Source organism: Protopterus annectens, chromosome 12.part0 (genome assembly GCF_019279795.1).
Source record: "Protopterus annectens isolate FY-2018-M chromosome 12.part0, PAN1.0, whole genome shotgun sequence".
Taxonomy (NCBI): domain Eukaryota; kingdom Metazoa; phylum Chordata; order Ceratodontiformes; family Protopteridae; genus Protopterus; species Protopterus annectens.
The window spans coordinates 955863227-955878719 of NC_056746.1; the positions used below are offsets into that span (position 1 = coordinate 955863227).

The following is a 15493-nucleotide window of genomic DNA, read 5'->3' on the forward strand; positions in this document are numbered from 1 at the left end:
GTAATGAGAATGAAACTCTGTATACTGCAGATTGCAATGTGAATGCAACCCTGTACATTTTATGTAAATATTAATTTTATTTTACTCCTTTTGTTTTAGCAGAGCTATTTCTCTTTCTCTTTGTCTCTCTCTGCATATACTGCACTCAACATATGTGTATATATTTGTTAGTTGGAGCTTTTCTCTTTATGCCTCCACTGAAAAGCATTTTTATTGTACAGTCATACTTTCCCGGCAATCAAACGCAATAAATAAACATGCATTAGATCAGTATGCACCTTCTAGTTTCTTAAAATAATATTAAGGGCCAAGTTAACAGAATTAATAGACTAGCAGTGAGTAAAATAATTATTGACAAAGGACTTGAAACACTTAATAATGCATTTCAGTTGAGGGGGTATTCACAAAAGGTAATAAAAGAAGGACTGAGATTAGCAGGAAAGTTGTTCCCAGTGTAGAGTTTAAAAACAAAACTAGTATTAATTTTCACATTTTCCATTGATAGTAAACAGGTCACAGATGAACCTTTTCACTGTTCACACCCTGGAGATTTTGAAAGCTGCTCCTCACATTGCTAGTAAAATGGGTAAAAGGTCCTATTTTGTTTATAGAAGAGGTCTGAATATTAAAGATATGTAATAAAATTTGTCATTTGAAATTTCGTAGTTCTGAAGTCAGCACTATTACATGTTATAATTGTAGTTTGCGTAGATACTCCTTTATAATTTAATATTAGTATCAACAAATCTTATGATCTTCTAGGAGTTCTCAGATGTATTTCAGATATTGTGGTTTATGTGGTAGTGTGGAACACATTTTGTGAAACATTTTTATGAGGGTAAAATAAAAAGAGAAAAAAGAAAATATGAAGACTAGTATTATATAAACATGAAAAGTGAAGCTAGTGCATTATGTAAACATAGTTTGAGTTGTAAGAATTTAAAAAGTTCACTTTAATGGGATTAATTTATGTACTAGTGTTATTTAGGCTTGGTGATAGGGAATTACAGTTAGATTATAAGAAATTGTATTGGCAAATTTTACTTAACATTACTCCTTACTAATTTTAGTTTTAATTTTAATTTTAAAAGTTATTTAATTTTAAAAGTTTGACATTATCTTCAGTCTTTGTTGGAACTGTAGCACAAAAGTGTCATCATGTGAGATGTCCTATTTAAAAAGGAAGAATATTGTTATTGGATTTTGTCTGAAGAAGACTTGAGAATCTGTATTGACATGAAAGATCTTAACATATTCAAGAAGTGTTTTTATTCATCTGTTTTTCTTCTTTCTCTCTCTCTCTTGTTTTAGTTGTTTGGTTTGGTGCTTTTTTATGCAGAATTTATAATGGTGGGTGGAACAGTCTCATGTCAGAATGCAACATTTTTACTAACATTTGTTTTAGCCTATGTATTAACTAGCAAATGAAATATAAAATGCAGTAGTGCAAAAAAGAAAAAGAAAACACTTATTAGTGAAAAAAATATTAAGCTGATTGCTTTTTGTCTCAGTTTAATTCAGTTCTGAACGATTCTGTTTTTGAAAATGGGGCAAAAGCTCTGAACCTAATTAACATGTTTCTTCTTTATAATTTGCATTTTTATTAGTCATCTATATTAGATATTTTCTTCATTTGGCTGTTTTTGTTTAATGTTACATTTTTTCAAGAAGTTGTCTGGTTTGATTCTCAGCTGGGATGTCTTCTATGTGGAATCTGCATGTCTCCCCAGTGTGGGTTTTCTCCAGGTATTCCATTTCTTTTTCCAACTCCCAAAGGCATGCAGAGAGCTGATTGGTGACACTAGGTTTTCCCTACGAGTCTGTGATATGTGTGTATGTCTCTGTGTGTCTGGGTGTATGTGAAATGGATGAAAGATCTGACAAATTACTTGCTTATTTGTCTAGAAAACTTCATAGATGGAGATGGCTGTTCATTGGATCATTGTAATAAATATAATATTAGTAAATTATTAAGTAGAATTATAATTTAATATGACTCATGAGCATTGATTGGTGGCTGAAAAATATGAAATGTATCTTGTTACCATGTGAAATATGAGATGCAATATTTTAATTTGTAATATGATACATGCAGTAGTCATGAGGCACTACAAATGAACAATTCAAAAACAAAAACCAGAAGCTGTAAAGTTCAGTTCGCAAAAAGCGTGCACCAAATTTGAAAAAGAAACAACCTTTTACTGTAAGCGCTTGTAATATAAATAAGAATGAAAAAGATCTTCTCAATTTGCTAACCACTAGTAGAGTAAGAGTCATGAAACCTGATAAGGGGGGGGGGGCGGGTTAGTTTTCATGGACCAGGTGGATTATGAGAATAAAATGCTTGCACATCTGGATAGTAAAACTTATGAGAGTGCGAGTGTGAATGAACTTAATGGAGCTTATAATAAAATTAAGGGCATTTTGAGTGACCTCTTTCTAGAGGGAAGAATAGATGTGGATGTATACCATTTTCTTACTATGCCAGCTCCTATTGTACCATCTTTGTTTGGCTCACCAAAAATACATAAGAATGTATCTAATCCACCTTTTAGACCTATAGTAGATGGAAGGGGCTCCATAACGTATGGTTGAGCCAAATTTGTGGATCATAAATTAAAACCTTTTATTGCAACAGAGGCACAAATATGTCGTGATTCCTGGGAATTCTTGACATATATTAATAATTTGGAGTTCAATGACCAATATCTGTTCCTGACTGTTGATATTAAAGATCTTTATACCTCCATTCCACATGATATAGGGCTAGAATGGGTTAAAGAGTTTTTACTTAGGAAAGGCATGGATTATCAGGATATTGACCTGATTGAGGTTTTGTTGGAAATTATTTTGGATAACAATTTTGTTTTATTTACAACCAAAATGTTTCTCCAGAAGAGTGGTATTGCCATGGGTTCACCTTGTGGGGGCAGTTTCGCTAATTGTGTTCTTGCCCACTGGGAAACCACATACTTGTTTAATTGTTCAACCTACACTAGATACCAGGACGACATGTTCTTTTTGTGGAAAGGTCCGAGACATGCTATTGATCCATTCATACTAGAATTGTCTAGTTTTACTTCCTTTTTGGAATTTACCTATCAGGTGGAAGGGAATAAGGTTAATTTTCTGGACATTTGTTTGAGCAAGGACATAGTTAAAGGTCAGTTTAGATCTACAATATATCGGAAACCAACATATTCAAACATGTTCTTGCATTTTACTAGCTGCCATCCTTTCCATCAGAAAAAAGGCTCTGGTTAAAGGACAGATGGTAAGGGCAGCTAGGATGGTGTCCAGATTTGAGGATTTTCAGGATGAATGCACTTTACTTAAATGTATGTTTTTGAAGAGAGCTTATCCTTTGGCTTTATTAGATCAAGTCATAAAGGAGGTCAGTAGGAAAAGGGATTTAGGGTATTTTCAACCTTTAATACAAGATAGACAAGTACAGGTGGTTTCATTGGGCATCTCTGAAACTGTTGCCCCTCCTAAAATTAAGAAAGAATTAGAACTTGAGGTTTTTTTGATTACATATTCTACTGATGTGAATAGGATTAGGGAAATTATGTATAAGAATTGGAACATTATACTTCAGGAGCATGAGATAAATAAGAAAATAGGCCATAATTTTATTTATTTAAAAAAATAATTATTTTTAGAAGGGGTCCAAATCTTAAGAATTTACTGGAAAGAGTCAAAAGAGCACCAAAAGGGCAACCTGGCACCTTTAGGTGCGGAAGATGCTCACAATGTAAATTTATCAACACCTCTGTTAGTGTAACTATTAGAGATAAAAATTACAAAATTTTAGGTCATTTTTCATGTGACTCACAAGGAGTTGTTTATTGTGCTAATTGTACCCATTGTGATGCATTCTATATTGGAAAGACCGAACGTAAGCTTAAACAGAGAGTTTATGAACATCACTATAATATTGTTAGGGCTAATAACAACAACACCCTGGCAAGACATATTATGATGTTTCCAGAGCACAAATTCAAGTTTGTGGTGTTACAAAAGATTGAGCATAGTGTCAGGGGTGGCCCATGGTTCTTGAGACTTGAGGAAGTAGAATTAGAGTGGCAGATACGAACCTTAGCATATATATTTCCTGGGCTTAATGAACAAATATCCATTAAATGCCTTCTTAAAATGAAAGCTTTAAATAGATGAATTTACAGTAAAAAAGCTTTATTAACTAATAGTTTAATAGTTATGGATATATTTTGGTCAGGGATAAATAATTCTCAAGGACATTTTCAAAACATATATGCATGGCATTTGGATATCATTCATTTATTTGTTCATTTTTATTAGGTTTTGTCTAGGAAGTTATAAATTTCTTATGTGTATAAATAAATAAATGTAATATATATTAAAATTTTTATATAATATTCAACATTTTATGTTTTCATAAAATGGTTATTAAGATATATGTTGAACACATTTTGCATTTTATTTATTTAATATTTATAACTCGATTTAGGAAGTTGGTTTATTTAAATAATGCCTTTTTAAATAATGACCCTTTTAAGTGTCAGGTTTTTAAGAAAAATCTTGTTTTAATAGCTTGTATGGTCATTAATCAATTAGCTTACTAATTGGCTGTTTTTGAAAGTATATAAAATGAGTGGGGACTTTGTTAAATCTGTTTGAATTTGGTCTGAAGAAGCTGGCATATTGTAGCCGGTGAAAGCACTTACCATTCATTTGTGAATAAAGAGTTTCGTTCGAGAGCCTCAGTGCCTTTTTTGTGGATTTACTAGTTTTCGTTTTTGTCTTTCGTTTTCAAGTGAAAATGTTCTTGTCTGAATTCAAATGAGAATGTGCACAGCAAATGTCTTGGGGTATAGAAATGTTGGTTTGGATTTAAAAAAAGACAGCTGTTACATCATGGGCTTTTCTCATAAAAAGTTGTACATTATTTTGAGCAAAATATTAAAAATGATCATTTATGAACCTGCATCTAGTAGATTAAGCACAGGATCGCAGTAATGATGCTGAAGAATAATTGTGGCTCTAAATATCAAACAGCACTGGGGATTCAATAAGCCCTACACAGTCATTTTTTACCTTGTGTGCATCACACATGAAATTTAGATTCAGTAACCACCATGTAGAGGTGCACACTTTCACACAAACAAGGTAAACACCATGGCATGCTAATTATAGCATAAGAAGCTGAATTGCTTGCTAATCAGCCAGTCCATCATGGTGGAGCTATACAACAAGCCATAAAACATATGTGTAGACTCTCTGCTGGGTTTTCCTGAGAATTCCAGAACTTTTGGAATGCAGCAATGGAAAGGATTCTACATGGAAAAGGCTGAGGCCAGTGATGCTACTGCTGCTAATAGGCCTGGGCTGAGAAGGAGAAGGGTTTTCAGGCTCCATTCAACTTTTCACAACCTACATGATGTGGAAATTGTAGAAAGCTACAGGGTAAAGAGGGACACACTACAGGAACTCTGTGACCACTCCCGTCCTCAACTCAGACCCAGAGCCAACTGAGTCTAACCCATCCCAGTGGAGACAAAGTTATGTGTATCCCTTAGAATCTTAGCTACAGGTACCTTTCAGAGACCAACAGGGACCATGCTGGGGGTGTCATAGGCATCAGCATCCAGGATCCTCCATCAATTCCTGAATTCTATGCTCCAACATGCCAGTGACCACATATATTTTCCCCATAGTTCTGAGGAGAGGGTCAGAAATATACAGGATTTTACCATGTAGCACACTACCCTGAAGTACTGGGTGGCATAGCTTGCACAGATCTAGAAATGAAGGCACCACCTGGGGAACAGGGTAGGCTCTACATAAACAGAAAGGGCTACCACTCTATCAACTACCAAGTCATGTGTAATGTCAAGTGAATCATCCTGCATATGTGTGCTAGCAACCCTGGCAGCTGCCACAGCTCACATATCTGGCACACGTCCCAAATGTACCAGATGTGAGGTATATCCTTGTGTATTATTACTTATAGGTTCATAGGTGTGTACTAGGCTAATGGCCCTGGAGCCTGCACAAGCCTAGCCCATAGAACTGCCTTGGCATTGTGCTCCTCGACGTTATTTCCCAGTGCCTCTATCGAGTAGAGCCACTGGAGTGATCCCCAGCATGAACTTTCTATTTTCTAGCCACTTATCAATATTTCTCTTGAAGAGGCCCAGTGAGATGCTCTGCTTAAACTATATGAGAACTCTATTCCAGAGCATGGTCAGTCTCTGGGTTATGAACCTGTCCCTCCATCATGTTCTGTTGATTGTGGTAATGAGGTTGAGGTCTCTGGAGTGTGTGGTGCAGAGGGATTGGGATTTCTTTAGATGTAGCATTTTTTACAGAGCTGGGTCAGACATGGCTTTGTATGTCAAGCAGAGATCACCTCTTAGTAGATGATAAGAGACAGAGAAGTTGGAGTTTTTTGAGTCTGTCCATGTAGGACATGTGTTTAAGGCCTAGGATCCTCTTTGTGAGATACTTTTGTGGCCTCTGCAGCTGTTGCAGGTGTCTAGTGAGGTGCATGCCAAATGGGGCATTATACTCAATGATTGGTCTAATAAGGGAAGAGTAGAGAGAGACGATGACCTCTTTCTTCGTGGATGTAAAACCTTTGGTAATGAGATGTGCCACATAGAGGGACTTTCTGACCACAGTGCCAATGTGGTGGTCAAAGGAATGTGTCCCCAAATCTCTTGTAACCCCTTCAATGTTCAGTGGGCTCCCATCGATGTGGCAATTAGTGAGAACTGAGTTTTTCCCAAAGGGGATGACTACGCCTTTTTTAGCTTTAAGCTTAAGGCCATGGTTTTGACACCAGTCATTGGTCTCAGTGAGGCCTTTCTGTAGGATGTCTGCATCACTTGGGGAGTTAATAATGGCTCCCAGCTTGCAGTCATCTGCAAACTTGTCAGCCAGAGTCCCTCCATGTTGGCCTGGACTTCTGAGAAGTAGATGCCAAACAGGAGAGGACCCAGGACCGATCCCTGTGGGACTCCACTCGTGACTGGTCTGCAGTCTGACTTGGAGTCTCCTACTTTTTCACTGTGAGTTCTATCTGTGAGTCAGTTTGCAACCCACCTGGTGGAATAGGGATTGATGCTTAGATTGGTGAGTTTATCAATAATTCATGAGTGACGAATGGTATTAAAGGCCTTGGCCAAATCAAGGTAGGCTGTATGAACTACCTTACCCTCATCCATATTTCTGGTGGCTGACTCAAAGAAGTCAGCCAGGTTGAGCAGGAATGATCTTCCTTTCACAAAACCAATTTGTGTGGGATCCAGAGTTTGGAGATTACCTATATCCTTGTTAATTAGGTCCATGATGATGCACTCCATAGCCTTATATATCAGACTTGTCAGGCTAATGGGGCAATAATTCCCAGGGTCTGTAGTCGCTCCCCCTTTGTGGAGAGGGATGACTGTTTCAGTGCACCATTCGATAGGGACAAAGCCTGAGGTGAGAGTGTGAGTAAACAGGGCACACAGATGTGGTGCCAGTTCACTTTGTAGTTCATGTAGACCACAGCCAGGGATATTATCGGACCCCCATGGAAGCTGTATTCTTGGCCTTGGACAATGCAGCTTTACCCTGTGCTGCTGTAATGCTGGATGCCTGGCATTATTCCAGCATTGTGATTGGTCCTTTAGGAGGGCACTGAATCTGTCAGCCAGTATGCTGGCAATATCTGTTGGCTCAGTGTAGGAGGTACCATTGTGCAGTAACTCAGAGCAAATCTGGGTATTGGCATGGAGATTCATGATATAACTATAGAAGGCCTTGTGGCTGTTTTTAGTGTCTGCCACAATTCTGCCTTCATAGGTGGCTTTAGAGGGATTCATACTTTTTGGTGAGGCTAATAAGGGAGTTTTTCCAGTCTTGGGACTTTACCTTTTTCTGCAACAGTTTCTTCCTTCTGTTGTAGAGTTTATTAATGGCAGGGGACCACCAGATTGGCTTCCTTCTTTTGGAGGAGAGTGTCTTGGTTCTGTTGGGTATGGCTAGTTCCATGCATTTATGTACGTGTTCGTATAGTGCATTGGTGTATGATTCAGCAGTCCTGCATCTATTTTCCATTGGCATGGGTGCCGTGAAGTTAGCCACCTCTGTTTTTAGGAGCCCAAAGTCAGCTTTGGAGAAGTTTTTCATTGTGGTTACCTTTGCGAGGGATGTGGGTGAGATTTGGATTTCCATGGTAATTAGTTTGTGGTTGGATCTAACCAGGGAGGAATTGACTACTGGTGTAGAGCAACAGTCACCCATGTTAGTAATAACCAGGTCAAGGATGTTGCTTCCTCTAGTGGCATAAGAATGAGCTTGTCCAAGGCATTGGAATTGATGTATTCCAGGAAGCATTGGGCCAGTGTAATGGTGCTTGAATAGTTTTCCCAGTTGATGGAGGGGTAGTTGAAATCGCCTAGTATGAGGGTGTTGGATTGGACCCTAATAGACTCCAGAGTGCTTAGGAACGTGAAGTGAGAGTCTTGGGACATGGTTGGGGACCTATAGCAGACTATGACCTGTATCTCCGATGCGTCATGCTGGGTTACTAGTCTGGAGATGTGAATATCCTTTATGAATATGGAGACACCACTGCCTTTGGATCTTCAGTCCATCTTCTGGGGCCGAAAGGTATGAAATGAATTAGAGCCTGGTAGCGCAGGGGTGTTTTCTGAAGCTTTAAACTAGGTCTCTGTTACAGCACAAATGTTGTTGTTTTCCATTTTGAGGAGTGCTTTGAGTGAGTGCATCTTGAGATTTAGATTTCTAACACTGAACAGCATGACCCTCAGATTGCATTTATTTGTAGCTGTTACAGTGGTAATTTGGTCTTTGGAACACTGCCTAGAAAAGGAACTACAGGGGTGACAAGAGCCTTAAGCCAGTACCTGGAAACCCAAGGGTAACAGATGCAGGCTATCTCAGGTAAAGCATCAAGGTCTGTCAATCATGTCATCCCAAGCAGACAAATACTGGCTCCTCTAAGAATGACACCAGAAACTTAGCCAATTGTTGTAGTCAATCATTTTTTGCTTGTATTGTGGTATCATTCTGGGCAATAGTAGAATGCTGCTCAGGGATAGGGTCATACCTGCCTGGGCCACATAATCAGAGAGCTCCACCATGTCACTTTTCATGTAGTCCAGGCAGGTGCATCTCAGGTCATTCACACCCACATGGACAATGACAGAGTCATACTTGTACTTGTTATGGAGTGACTGACTTGGTCCAGTAAGTAAATAAAAGGTGGGATATTTGTACAGAAATTACCTTAACATCTGACAGCAGAGACCTATTTGACTTATATGTGTCCGTTACTAAGTAGTAGGTCTCAGGCATCAAAGATTCATCCAGTCATACCTCTCAAAAGTACTGATGATCACTGCATGCCCTCAGTTTAGCACCATAAGTTTATACTGGAAAATCATTAGAGAGAAGTTAGAAAGTAATGATACACAATAGCAGTTTCTGACTTCACAATCCTGACAAGATCAGTCACTATAAAGTTAGGAAATGTAGTTGCTATCAACTGTCTAACTATCCAAGGCCAATATAGGTCAAAGTTAGAACTACCAGTTCAACAACACAAATGCAGATATACTGCCTGAGCATTAGACACAAAGCTTATGTAGTGCTGAATCCAAAATATAGAAAACAAGGATATTGCCCACTTATCATCACTTGCATAGGGTGTTGTGTGAGGAGTAGCAGGAAGCCTAGGTGGACACAAAAGGTCAGTGAATGTATGTGAATAAGAAAGAGAAGCAGGTAGACATTTGAATAAACCAACAAATGGCTATTGAGACAAAATGAGTAAGTGCTGTATGTGTGTCTATAGGTGTCCTCCAGGTGAAATTGGTGTGTGAGTGTCTGCATGAAGACACCCAAGATCTGTGATGGGTCTACATCTTGGTATATTGGACAGGTGTCAGCCATGCATGTTAAACGTAGCCGTTCATTGTTGCCATCCCTGACCATGAGAACTGGCTCTTCCAGGAGTTGCACTGGCATGTCCTTGCCCACAGGAAGTTGCACTGCTGCTATCTGAATGTGACTGATGTCTGCTAGATGAGCTTCCTTCATGGGGTACCCAGTACCATGACCCCATGGCCTGCCACATCTGGGTGTGGACAGCTGACTCATTGATGGAGCAGTGGAAGTACTGCCACTAAGGGAGTGTGACTGGGCACAGCCACGTCGGCTGACAGCAGATTATGTGGCTGTCCTACATCTATGAAGATGCCATTCCCCTCCCAGCAGACATTCCATCACAGACAATGTCCATTCCATGACAGAGACTGCTCTGTCCATCACAGACACCCAACATGTCATTCATCTGATCCATTGAATCGGGAACACTGTGGAGGTATTCACACATGTCATGACTGTTCCACATCTATAACCCTGAGCATTTTTCCAGAGCACCTGTGGGAACTTGCCTGTACCTCCATTGAATGGCATGGGAAGAGACCCCTGCACCAGGTGGAGGGGGGACAGTAAGCCCCCTCCGAGCACCCCTATCAGCCCTCCTATGTGGAACCTCACCCACACTTTGGATATGGCCAGAGTCCACAGGCACTGAAGCCACATTAGCCACACTTCCCTGATCAATGGCCTCTCCCTTCACCTAGCCAATATCTGAAGGCTCACTGAAATGGGTAGGCATAGTCCTACTGGCTGTGTCCAATGGAATTGCAGGGGATGGCTGAATGTCAACATCAGTGTCAGAGTCAATCTTTGCACCCCCTGACTGTGCCTCAGTTTGGCCACCATCATCATCAGAGTCTGCTGATACACTAACATCAGGTGGCAGAGGGACCACACTCCCACTATCATAATCACCTGTGATATAAAGCAACAAACAGAGGGAAAAATTAATACCTGCACTACTATAGTACAATATATGCTAACAAAGTAACAGTCCTGCCACTATTACAGACAGTACAGCAATACACACAACAGGTCTGACATCAACAGCACATACTAAAATAAGTTATGCAATAGGTAAGGAAAACATCATCACAATTAACAATAACACAGGAAATAATAATTTTACCCCTTTGTATGCCAATTAACTATGCTGTCAGCTAAAACATGGCTGACAGCTCCAAGCTAAGCTAATAATTGTAGCAATCTTCAATCCCCTCCAAAAAAATACACGTAACACAGAAGTAACTTATTGATTTCAGCTGTTTTACTATACAACAGCATTCAGCAGCTGAGATATCAAAGCTTACCTGGAAGCTTCTTCTGGGGTATGCTTGCTGTCCCTGAAACTGTTGCTCCAACAACCAGCACATCTGGATCCCTGATACTGGGCAGGAACTTTTCATTGGGTGTTAATGGTGGTTCCCTAGCAGACTCTCCCCTGGTAACCATCTGGTCACGGCCCACTGCAGCTGCTCTCCTCCATGTTGATGTGATCATGTCAGTGGCCTTGTGGCACACCTGCTCATATGTCCTGCCATGGCCACCCACAGCATTCACATCATGAACTATCTGTTGTCATATCTGTATCCTACTTGCCAAATCTCCTTGTTCCCTTTCCAGGAGAAAGCACCATGTTGCCTAAAGGCATCCACAATCACTTGATTCTCAGCATCAGTGAAGCGGGGTCTCAGAGGATTGACATACCTGGGTGGCATACTTCTAGGTGCCCTAAAAGACAACAGAAGAATAATACACATAAGTATTACATAACTACAAAAAACTGTTACCAGATAAAACAGAAAAGGTAGCCAGTCAGTATTACCCATTGGAGAAACATAAAACAGTGTAGAGGTGTGAAATACGAACAACAGGCAGGATGCAAAACAAGGACAGTAACAAGAGCAACATATCCTTGTTTGTGCCATAACATTAACTCATCTTTGTCCCCCCCAAAAAAAAGAACAGTCTATCCTTGTTTGTGCCATAATTGTAACTGGAAACCAACGAAATGCAGTCCAACTACCAAGCTGAAGTACATACACGTTAATAAAAATAAAAGTATTATTAAAGTATATGCACTTCAGTGTAGTAGTTGGATTGTATTTCATTAGTTTCTATACTATTTCATACATTGTCGACTTTTGGTGGTTGCTGGTGTACTTTTTTATTTGTTTGTTACCTGTAATAATAACTCACCTATGTTATCCCCCAAAAGAACAGGAAAATGACACATTTTGGTAACAGACCATCGTTGAAATGGTAAAAGTGTTACCAAAGGAATTGTACCTGAAGCATTTGTATGTATTTATATTTATTTATTTATTGACATTTGTTGACCAGGAAAAGTCCGACTGGGTCAGGAACCCATTTTCAGTGGAGCCACAGGGAGAAAAGCTCCACAAATTTTTTACATATACATTTAGAAAAATGTACATATACATATAAAGTTGTATCACAGTAATACATGGGCAAGTAGAAAACATTTGTACACAAAGAAGTAATTTTCCAGTAATAAAATAACAGTGGTATGTTGTGGTTACATATTACAGGATTAGTAGTACAGTACAACAGAAATGTGTTACAGTAATGCTGTGACAAGAGTTGAAAGTAGTGATCTGTAAGGTAATATGATGACAGGTTGCACAGGGAGAGGTGGCTGACTTAAGTAAGGTATGAAGTTGAGGTATTGAGCTAGAGAATATGAGGTTAGGGTATAAGATTGAGATGTATCAGCTCTGGTAGTTTTGCCTAGGAGAGTGGATAGTGACATTTTTCTTAGTGCTTGACTACGTTAGAATGGTGAGATGAGATTGGTGACAAGAAGATTAACTTGAGAAGTTGGATAGGTTTTAGAGGTAGTAGGTGTAGTGAGGAGGTGTGGGATTGTTAGTGGTTGAGAGATGTGAGTGGGGGTAGAAGTTTGGATGGTACAGTTGGAAGTAAAGGTTATGTATTGGCTTGGAAGGGGGAGGTATGTGAGTTAAGAAGGTGAATTTTTAGTGCAATCTTGACATTTTTGGATCTGTCTGTAGAACTATTTGTAGGTAGGGCATTCCATAATTCAACAATAGCTTAAGAGTATAGGCATTGGCCGGTGCATTTATTGGGTCTATGTACTGTTATTAGTTGTTTGTTTTCAAAACGGTGGATTCTGGTAGGAGTATAAATATGCAGAATTGTTTTCAAGGCTGGACAACTTTGTCATTTGTATATTATTCTGTGTGCAGTAGTTAGTTGCAGAAAGTCTAGGTAGTGAGGGAATTCTCGCCATTTAAGTTCTGTAAGAGCATTGCAATGGTGAGAGTGATAGTTTGTACCAGTAGAAAATTTAGCAATTTTGTTATAGCAGGACTCTAGTTTATTGTTTGGAATTGTGTGTAGGTTGATGAAAATGGGGGGCTCTGTATAATAAAGAGGGAAGTAAGTAGTGGCTAGGATTCTTCTGGTTAGGGTGTACATGTAGTTTTTGTGCTGGTGCAGCATCCCTAACCTGGAATGTTCCTAGGTTGGCACTAGGCTATCAGCCCTAGGGCTATACAGCCATAACAATTCCCTGGCTATTTCTTCCCACAATATTTACTTCCCTGGACCCCTGTCTAGCAGGGTGACTGACATGATCCCCAGAGTGAATTTCCTATCTCCCATCCAATTGTCGAGGTTCCTTTTGAAGAGGGCCAAAGAGGCGCTCTGCTTGACATTTATGGGCAGTCTATTCCAGAGTATGGGGAGTCTCTGGGTCAGGAACCTATCCCTCCAGCATGTTTTGTTCATTGTGATGACAAGGTTTAGATCCCTGGAGCGTGTGGCTCTGAGGGATTGGGATTTCTTTAAGTGTAGTATGTCCAACAGCTCTGGGTTTGACATGGCCTTGTATGTTAAGCAGAGATCGCTTCTGTAGATGATATGCGACAGAGTACAGCTGGAGTTTTTTTAGACAGTCAGCATATGGCATCTGTGTTAGGCCTGTGATTCTGTTTGTTGTTTTAATAGAGTTTTGTACGTGCTGGCTGAATGTAAGTTTGTTGTCAATTGCTACACCTATTATCTTAGCACTTGCTACATTTTCTATCTCTGTCTTACTCTGTGAGTATATTTTAAAATCAAGTAGGACTGTTTTGGGTGTAAAGAACAGGAGTTTTGTTTTGTTGGGATTGAGTAGTAATTGTGCTTTGGTGAGCCAAGACTCAATAGAGGTAAATGCATTTTGGGTTATTTGTATGGTGTTTGAGGAGGAGATGATGGTAGAATCATCAGGGTATTGGATAACAGAGCTTTGAAGGGAGGCTGTGTATAAGTTATTAATAAAAATATTAAAGAGGAGGGGTCCTAGTATGGACTCTTGTGAGACTCCTGTTTTGTTAGTCTGATAGTTTGAGAGAGAACCTTACCATTTTACACATTGTTGGTTAGATGGTTAGTGAACCATAGTAGGGAGGTTTGTTAACAACCTATAGAGGTATGTTGCTGTAGGACATTTTTTTGAGACTGTGTCAAAGGACTTTGACAGATCTAAAAGTATTACAGAGGTAATTTGACCAGAGTCTAGAACTGTGTTGACTGTATCCAAAAAGCAGAAAAGGGCAGTTGTTTGGGACTATATTGCCTTATCAAAAAACATCTTCATCAAATGCCTCTTTGTCAACCAATAAACAGTGAACTCCAAAATCTTTGAATGGCCACTTCAGTGATTTTTTTCCCAGGGGAAAAACACATGGCCATCGTTGGGAATTTGCCCTTTTCCCCACTGTAGTGTGATCTTGGAGTTAGTATATTTAGTTAGGGAGGTGTGGAGGTGAAGCCCCCCACTTTATAGGGTTTGAAAGTTTGGTTTTTCGTTGGCCAAGCAATTTTTTCCCCTGGGAAAAAATTTGATAAATGGATTTCAGTGTTTGCTGTTTATTGGTTAGCGAAGACGTGTTTGATGAAGACATTTTTTGATAAGGTACTATAGACACAGTTGTTCTGCTATGTGATGGTCTAAATCCATGTTGGGTGGGTGTAAGGAGATTGTTATAGATGAGGTGGTTTAGCAATTGCCTGTGTATGCATTTTTCAAGCAGTTTGGATAAAGCAGAAAGGAAAGAAATGGGAAGATAGTTAGCTAGTTTGTTAGATTTCCCTCCTTTGTGCAGTAGGGTTATGATGGATCTTTTCCAAAGGTTGGGTACATAGGACTCTAAGATTGATTATTTGATAAGAATGCTGACAGTATAAGCAATAGCATCTGCAGCTATTTTTAAATATTCTGCAGGAAGATTGTCAGAAGAAGTAGAGCCAGAATGTAGTTTGAGAAGGAGTTTATGAATTAGTAGAGATGGGTTGTAAAGAGAATAGTGAAGTGTGAGTGCTTGATGTGGAAGTGTTTTGTTGGGGAAGAGGTGTAGTTTTGCTATGTTTGTTATTTGTATCAATTGTTGATGGAGTAAGAGTGTCTATTAAGTTAGTACTTGTAGTGAAGGTGGAGTCTGTAACTAAGTTAACAATGCTATCTATAAAGTGGGTATTAAATATATCAGATATTTGGGATGGTGTTTTGTCTTTGGCTGTGTTTTGG

The 15493-nt window shown here is 39.3% G+C and overlaps 1 protein-coding gene across 3 annotated transcripts in view; it reads left to right on the forward strand.

Moving 5' to 3' along the window:
* PHACTR3 (phosphatase and actin regulator 3) overlaps positions 1 to 15493 on the forward strand; it is a 1988889-nt gene that overhangs the window by 1316898 nt on the left and 656498 nt on the right. The gene's annotated exons all lie outside the window — the stretch shown is intronic.